The 8,678-nt window shown below is 33.9% G+C and overlaps 1 long non-coding RNA gene across 2 annotated transcripts; it reads left to right on the top strand.

Annotated features, from left to right (window-relative positions):
* Positions 1–4,662: 4,662 nt before the first annotated feature.
* LOC127092803 (uncharacterized) lies at positions 4,663–7,149 on the top strand. 2 transcript variants are annotated; one of them, XR_007792290.1, is made up of 3 exons: positions 4,663–5,254; positions 5,352–5,551; positions 6,130–7,149. It is a non-coding gene; the product is annotated as an uncharacterized LOC127092803 (long non-coding RNA). The 2 variants fall into 2 exon arrangements; XR_007792289.1 differs by having other exon boundaries at positions 5,352–7,149.
* Positions 7,150–8,678: the final 1,529 nt, after the last annotated feature.

The raw sequence follows: 8,678 nt of genomic DNA, 5'->3' as shown, positions 1-8,678 counted from the left end.
CTATTCTCATGACAGTAAAATTCACTCCTATTGTGTCTTCTCAGTACATATTCAACATAACCAAATGTTTGGCTGGTTTGCTACGAACTACAGTTGGATCTTAAATTCTAGGACGACTTATATGATGGACATGCAAATGAACACATATTGGACTCAAGATTTTGAATATTAATAAGAAGATGAAGATTAATATGACTTGTATGAAATCATGAGATGAAGGAAGATTCTAAATCAACAAATGTGGATAACAACAAAATCGTGAGGTACTTGGGTAAAAAGCAAACAAAATTTGAAGAAAGATGAACAAAAAACCCTAAAAAATGATAGAAATATATGATTGATGTTTATGTAAGAAAGGTGATACATCCGCCCATGCTAAGTCACAATAAGCCCTCTAAAAGAAAAGAAAAAGTCACATTTAATACCAAGTAGGACAAACTTAGCAATTTTTTAATAAAAAATTAATAGAAAAGACCATGTTGAACAACAAAGAAATATTTAATCAATTTAATAGTAACATTTAAAGCATCATGAAACAAATACAAATTATGGAATCATAAATCTGATTAATTCCAAATAATAAATATTAAATATTTAATTGTAATTGATTATCAACCCTTCAAAATCTTATTGCATGATCTTACATAATTGCCCTTCCCGTAATTTTTATTTACACTATTAATCAGACAAATAAGTAATCAACAAATGTCAAAATGAATCTCAACCAAACCTCTATCTTCTTTCAAAATGTCAAGCAACCATTGGCTCTCTCAAATAAAAGTATATCCCCCTTCCCGCCAAAACCAAACCTTCTCTCTCTGATTCTCTCTAATTGTCTCTCATGTTTTCTCTCACTCTCTGTTTGCTCTATTTTCCTCCACAAACCCTAAATCTTCCGCCACCCCCTTAATCTATTTTACCTAGATCCTTAATATCTTTTACCTAGATCCATGTTTTCATTTGTTTAATCTGTGTTGCATCAAATGTAAACTGATTCAATCATGTTTCTCAGTGAAATTTTTTTCAACCATTTTATCTGTGAAAAAAATATATAGTATGTTGATGATTTTAATATAGAAACACTTTTGTTGGTATATGATTTACGTTCTATTTTACCTTCTTCTTCTTCCCCTATTCTACTAAGCATTTCTATGTTATTTTCTGATTTTTTTTGGCGATTTCGCTTGTATAACACTAGATGTCATTATGGATATTTCAACATTGCAAATTAGAGAAATGAAGTTGTTCGGAAAATAGAAATGTGAGATCTAGAGTTAGAGTTGAAGGCGGAGTTATCAAAATCAAATCAAAGACCATGAGCACCTGATTATTAGATTATGATATATATATATATATATATATATATATATATATATATATATATATATATATATATATATATATATATATATATATATATATATATATATATATATATATATATATATATGTTAGGGTTTTCATATTTTTTATGTTTATCTTTCAGTTCATGTTAGATTTATTAATAATATGGGTATGACAATGAAGATGATAATCAAGATCCAACTACTGAACACGTAATTAGTCCAAATCGTTATTCTTCATTTTACACATGTGAATGTTTCTTACCATTATCTTATAGTGGTTGGTGAGATATTTGGATTGAAAAGCATATTTTCATACCACAATGGCATAGAAATCAATACAAATGTGACTAAACAAGATGTCGTTGAGGGTCTCACATAAGTGTTACTTGGTGATTTGAATATGAAAATTGGTTTAAAAATATTATGTTACATTGTATATGAAGCTAGCGGAAATATACTCGAACATACAACAGAGTTACCATCGAACTTTATTTATTCTAGAAGGAAAAGGAAAACATCAATAAAACCTGGGGGAAAGAGATATGATGGGTAAGGAAGTCAGTTATGCAAGGGGAATGTAGTGGCACCCCAAACATCCATGGTACTCCATGGGAACCACTTTGATTGTTCTTGCTCGAATGGGTGTTATATCTAAGGATTACTCGCAAAAGAATAAGGGGAAAAGAAAGAATGTAGATAAAGTGTTCGGTGAGGATTGGGGCTCTCATGCCTATGTATCCTTATAGTGCAATAAGGAATTCAGAGCTCCGTAGTTCATAGAACTAATGGTGGGAGGTGAAAGAAATGGTGATAAAGATGTGGTTTGAACCAAATAATAATATGATCTGAACTCCAACAAGGGATGAAAATATGAACCTAAGAGTAAAATTGGTATAGACTAAGACGTGGAAGGACATATGCATACCCACTGTATTGTCATGGCCAAAAAGAATGAATTAGGTGTTTGGGATCAAGGCAAACATCTCTTGGCACAAAGGTGGACAAATGTCCTAAAAAGGTGTATATGGAATTCCAAAGGAAAATGGTATTTGGTTTCAAAGAAAAAGTATGTCACTGGGGTGAGTGATAATGATTGAAGGTAGGTAATGGCTTATGAAAGATATGGATGGTGTCCTAAGGCAGAAGGAATAATTAGGATTATGCTCGCCAAAGATTTGCATCATTGTGCCTACGTATTCTCACTGTGCAATGAGAAAATCAGAGCATTTGTAGTTCGTGGAACCACGAAAACAAAGGAAAGATAAGGAAGTATTTGCCTAAGCAACTAGGACTAACAAGACAAACGAATTCAAGGGTATGATTGAAGTGATGAACAATATAACTTGCACCAAAATAATGGTAACATGGGAACCATAAAGGCAAACTAGCTTTGAACCCAAGAGTAACAAGGTACAAGTTAATATGTGGAGGGACAGAGGCATACCCACTGTATTGTCTTACCAAAAAGGATGAATTAGGTGTTTGGCATCAAGACAAATATCTCTTGGCACGAAGGTGGACAAGTGTCCTAAAAGTATGGGTATGAGACCCATAAGAAAGTGTTTTTGGGTGCAAGGAATAGTATATCACTTGCTGGGGAACATATAATTTGAGATCAAAGAGAAATATTATATTGGATCCATGAAGGAGTAAATTTTGAACCGAAGAGTAAAATAGGTATATACTAAGATGTGGAGGGACCTCCGCATACCCACTCTTGTCAAAACCAGAAACAAAGGGAATTAAGTGTTTGGATATAAGCCAGATAGCTCCTGGTTCACATAAAAGCATTGATTATGGAATTCAAGGAGAAATGTATTCAATCTCAAAAAGATGGTATTAATTGAATGAATGAAGAGTTATGGGTTAATAAATAAGGTAGCTCGCAAAGAATATGAATTCTCATGCCTACGTATTCTCACAGTACAATGAGAAAGTCAGAGCTTTTGTAGTTCAACTCACTAGGGTTGACGACAAGATGATTGAGGCAAAAGGAGTGATTGATAATGAAGAATGCTTGATAGTTGTCTGATAAGAATCACACTAAAGTCTATGAATAAGGGCGAGTACTTTGAATAGCTAGGGCACATGCCTTGTACGCAAAGTCACTCTAGACAAGGGTAGGAGAAACTCGGTCTCATTATTCCTCATTACTTAAGGCTCGTGGCGCATGATACTTATCATAACTGACAAGTTGTTGGAGAAGAATCCTTATTGCCGCTGCTTGAGTTTATATTGCTTTGTATGAAGAAGACTTGACACTTTGTATGATTCTCGTTGTATTAAAGTCTATGAATGAGGGCGAATGCTTTGAATAAATATGGCCTACGCCTCATACACAAAGTCAATCTAGACAAGGGTAGGAGAAATTCTGTCTCATCATTCCTCATTACTTAAGACTCGTGACATACACTTTGAATCATATTTACCAAGTGTTGACCTTTGATGTATCTTATATAATCCGCTGCTTGATGTGACTGGGATACCATGCGTGAAAGTCTGGACTTACAGCTTGGAGATCCACAGTGTTAGAATTAGTCATATCAAGTGATCAAGTGACTTTTGATCACTTGAATGGATTGTGGGATTATACACGATCAAATGATTTAATTGATCAAAATTACTCTTGATAAACTTGAATCGGAGGGTTTAGATTGACTTGAAAATTATGATTAATCCTAATATAGAGGTTTGAATTATTCACAAGCTATTCCTAAGGGGAACATGTATTTGTTAATCAAAACTTGATTAAAACTATTTAATTCTAAGTCCAAATCTAGTTCTTAAGGGAACATGTATTTATATGGCTAAGAATGACAAAAATAACCCTAAGGGTAAAATGATCATTTCACATTAATGTCCAATTATAAGCACAAATTAATTCTAATTAAAATCTAACTATAGCCTAAAACGATTAAGTCCTAGAATTTACTTCAAGCGAATGTCTAGAAATTGCCTAAATTCTAAAATTAATCAAAATCTAATTACTTCCTAATTAATTCTAACTAAAATTCTATATCAAAATCTAATTAAAACTAAACTAATTCTAAATTCTAATAAATCCTAAATTCTATTTAAAATTCTAAAGCCTAATTAAAATTCTAAGACTCTAATAGAAATTCTAAGAAATTAATTAACCTAAATTAACAAACATCAATCCTAATTAAACTAAAGTCTAATGTGGGTGCAAAATTAAAAGAACAAGGGTTTGTGAAGGGAATGGGCTCAGAGGCCCAATCTAAGCCCAACCTTGTGAAGGGGGTGCAAAGTTGAATAGGGGAGTGAATGGCGACATCATGGGTCTTAGGCCTATCAACCAAATAAGCTGCAACACGCATTAACCATCTCAGCGTCGCTTCCTCCTCATCAATCGTGTTCGAACGAGGCTTTGGTTCCAACAAGAAGAAGCAATCACGTCACGATAATGCATTTTTGCTCTTTAGATTCTACGTTCATCAATCGTCACGGATTCGCGTCTTCCTCGTAGCGGCCATGGTTCACGTCGTTTCAGTATAAGAAAGAAGAAAGATCGAATAAAACACAACATTGTGCTTCGTCTTCACGACCTCATATTCAAATCCAGACCTCGCGTTCGAATCAAGGTAGCGCAACATTGACGTCGCAGTTCAACGGTCCTTCACGGATTCACGATCTTCCTCAATCAGCCATGGTTTGCATCTCATCACGTTCATTTATCATCATCTCAACTTCGGGTGTTGTGGCGTCGTGGAGCATCACGATTTGGATTCACCAACATCTTCGCGTCAGCATCGCATCGTGGATTCAATCTCAACATCATTGCGTTTGCACGTCAAGGATTCGGTTCAGGCAAATCAAGTTTAACTAAACACGGATGGATGCAAGAATGTGGACTTACGGACTTCGACGCGGAGACGATGGCTTCACAGGTAGTGATTATTTTTTCTTCTTCCTCCGTTATTCTTCCACTTCTTGTTTGTCGCAGATTGTCCAGTGTGCTGACTGACATGCTTGTGGAATTGCAAGCTCAATATTGAAGATGCAGGATCGTTAGAAGTGAGGAAGTCAGAAGATGATGCAGGGTGGGGTTGAAGCTGCCAGGAAAAGATTTAATGGTGTTTATGGTACTCTCAGTGAAGATGGAGAACAAAGAGAGTGAAGGACTTTTAAGGTTTCAGTTGTGGATTTCTCTGTTGAAAAACCGATCCCTCTCTAATCTACACCAGGTGAGTATTTATAGCATGCTTCCCTCCGAATATAGTTAGAAATTTAACCTAAATGTCAGTGAAATGAATTCTAAATTCCCCTTGAAATTCACAATGAGTCGGTTACAAATTAGGAATTAGTTAGAGTAATGAATTGTTAGCAGTTCTGTTAAATTTTGTTAGAAATTCAGGTCGAGATGAAAATGAAAATTCCCTTGAAATTCACTTGAAATTATCAATTGGTTAGTAGTTAGTTACAAATGCAAACAAGTTGTTAGTGCGAAATTAAATTGGAATTCAAAATGAAATTGTAATGAAATGTCAATGCTATTTTGTGTGTTGATCTATTTTAATGAATTTGAAGTGTTAAATGAAGTTTGAATGGAATGAAAGTGAAATGCATCTGTTCCAATAGACACAAAATTTGTTCTATAAAGTTGAAAGGTGATGAAGTTCTGAAATGCAATGTTGTTCGAATGCCAAATAAAATTAAAATGTATGTGGAATTAAAATGCTATCTTGAACTGCTTTAGTTTATGCAGACTATTGAAATGCAATGTGTTAATCGATTTGGACTGAGTTTTTATCAAATTTTGCAGGTTGGATCTGTTAGGAACCTTTTGTTAGTTGTGAAGTGAGAGCTAGTTAGTTGTAAGTTTTGAACCATTAGATCAAGTTAACTTGTTAATTGTAATAGTTAGTGTTAATAGGTTAGCTACTAGTGATTTACTAATTCACAGTGAAAGGTTAATTGGTTTTATCTAGTGGTTAGAAGAATGAAGTTGAAATGGTTTTGGTTATGTTTATTGGTTGATGAAAATTCTGCTAGTTGTTTGGAAATGCCTTGCCGTTGTTGTATTGTATGCTGCAGGAATGTTGTACCAGCTTGTGAAGATAAGAAGCTAATGTTAGTTCCTTGAATGAAGTTCATATTTCCTTGTCCTGAATTCAAATTGGCACGTGGCTGCATTGTATTCATTATTCTACTGTGCAATAAATACACCAGATAGAACTATGATGCACATTTTGTTGATGTTATTGTTATGAGTGAATGAAAGGATGTGCTAATGTACTGTTTGAATGGTTGTTTTGTTGGATGTTGCTAAATATGCAATGTTAGTAAGCACCTTGTTATGTATGATTGAATGCCATTGGGACTGTTTGTGATTACTTGTTACATGCCATTGGGACTGTTCGTGATTACTTGTTACATGCCATGGTTGCTTTTGAATGTAATGTCATGTACATGGTTATGGGCTTGTATGAATCTTAATTGGGTTGTTGATTTGTATGAGGGCTGATGTGCATTGAATCGAAGCTTCACCATGGTCATGGTTAAGAGCAAAAACATGCTTGCTTGAAATGGTAAACCACATGAATGGAAAATGGATGAAATGGAGAATGAAGCATGAAGAGTGAAGATTATAAAGTTCAAGACTTTAGGAAACATGTGTTGACTTTGGTCAAAGTTGACTAAAAAGTCAACTGTTGACCAAAGTCAACCTTTTGGGTTAAAATGATATTTTTGTATTATTTTCTTTGTATGCACTTGTAAACGGTATATTTGTATATAAATTGAGACAATGGCCTTTTAGTTAAATAAAACCAAAGTTCAAATATATATTTTTAGTTTGAAACATGCGCCATGAATTTGAATGGATGGATTTGAACCATATTAATGAATATGGATGAAATCAGGACCTAGGAATGTAATGGACCACAAATCCAATGGATGAATTAAGGAATTACAAACTTAAGTCCACAAATGCACCCTAAACAAAGAATCAATGGACTAAGACTATGAATGCAAGCATGAACAAACTTGGATGAAACAAAGCAATATGTCAGAATGACCATAAAAAAAAGGTCAAGCAATCAAACCAAATGGACCAACTAAACTAGTCCATGAATCAAGGTTCCATACACAATCACAAGATCAAAGTATAAGTCACAATGTTGAGCTTCTCTAGCTAGGGTTTTATGCTCAAGTCAAAGTTATTGGGAAAAGCACAAGGTCAAATGATGATCAAGGACTTAGGGTTGCAAATCATATGGTCCAAAGATGTCAAAATGGGTGACAATGCTTCAGACAAATGGACCACAAGGAAATATGATTCCCAAGATTACCCAAAGCAGGAAACAAGACTCAAAAGCAAACTCACACCAAGGTGGTACACAATTAGGGTTTAGATGATCAAATCAATGTTGAAGAGACAATCACAATGTCCCATGGTAGCATAGTCAAGAATTAGAGTTTGGATTCCCAGATATATAAACTTCAAGAGTCAAAGTCCCAAAGAATCAAGCAATTAGGGTTCCAACCCACATGATGAGTAATACCATAATCTTCAAGCCAAAACCCTAATTTTCATTAGCCACAAACCTTGAATCTATGATACTTGTTAGCAAATATTAATTCTGAATGAATGATGCACATTAATGAGAAATGGATGAGTATAGATGGATCTCAAGTTATAGGTTAGATGAAAAGTAAATTTTGGGGTATGACAATATACATACTAACTGTTGTAGATAGAAATACATAGTTTGAGAATTGGTGAATGCTTTTTTCCATCACTGCTTAAATCAAACCTGCATTTTTGTTAGATTGCGTTATTCTTTTTTTATTAAGACTAGTTAATACATTGGAATGACTTATTAATGCATAGAACATACTTCCACCATCGTTATTGTTAGAACACCATTGCTTGAATAGAACGTGTGTTTTTGTTGAGGTTTTGTCATTGAGTGACATAGATATATGATTGGGTCATTGAGTGCAAATCATACTTCCACCATATGTATTATGCTGAATCTTTGACATTGAGAGCATAACATAGACATTTAATTTAGTGCATTCACTAAAAATTTAGTACCATATGTATTATGCTGATTTTTTTGACATTGAGAGCATAATGTGTATATCTATTTAATATTTTGCAGAGCCTTCAACATATTGACATATGATAATAATTGTTCAATAATGAATGCATATACACCCCTTACTTATGAGAATGCTAATGCTACTTTTTTCTATTTTAAGTTGCGCTTAAGAATTATTAAGGTACTGATTACTTAAAACATAAAATATCTTTTTTTGTTTGTTTTAAATGCTACTATTTTCTATCTTACATCTGTCTGAGTTGAC

The sequence above is a fragment of the Lathyrus oleraceus genome, chromosome 6, assembly GCF_024323335.1.
Source record: "Lathyrus oleraceus cultivar Zhongwan6 chromosome 6, CAAS_Psat_ZW6_1.0, whole genome shotgun sequence".
In the NCBI taxonomy this organism is placed as follows: Eukaryota; Viridiplantae; Streptophyta; class Magnoliopsida; order Fabales; family Fabaceae; genus Lathyrus; species Lathyrus oleraceus.
The sequence above is the reverse complement of the archived record's forward strand: the minus strand, read 5'-3'. Positions and strand labels throughout refer to the sequence as shown.